Consider the following 240-nt stretch of genomic DNA (forward strand, 5'->3'; position numbering starts at 1 on the left):
TTGCTGCTGCTGTTGCTGCTGCCGTTGCTGCTGTTGCTGCTGCTGTTGCTGCTGCTGTTGCTGCTCTTTTCTTTTCACGTGTATGAAGTCTTCTATGTTGCTGCTGCTGTTGCTGCTGTAGCTGCTGCTGCTGTTGCTGTTGTTGCTGCTGTTTTCCTATCTCTCATATACGGTTTATATTCTGCATTTCTGCTGTTGCTGCTGCTGCTGCTGTTGCTGCTGCTGCTGCTGTTGCTGCTG

The sequence above is a fragment of the Eimeria mitis genome, genomic scaffold (genome assembly GCF_000499745.2).
Source record: "Eimeria mitis Houghton genomic scaffold, Emh_scaff3877, whole genome shotgun sequence".
Taxonomy (NCBI): Eukaryota; Apicomplexa; class Conoidasida; order Eucoccidiorida; family Eimeriidae; genus Eimeria; species Eimeria mitis.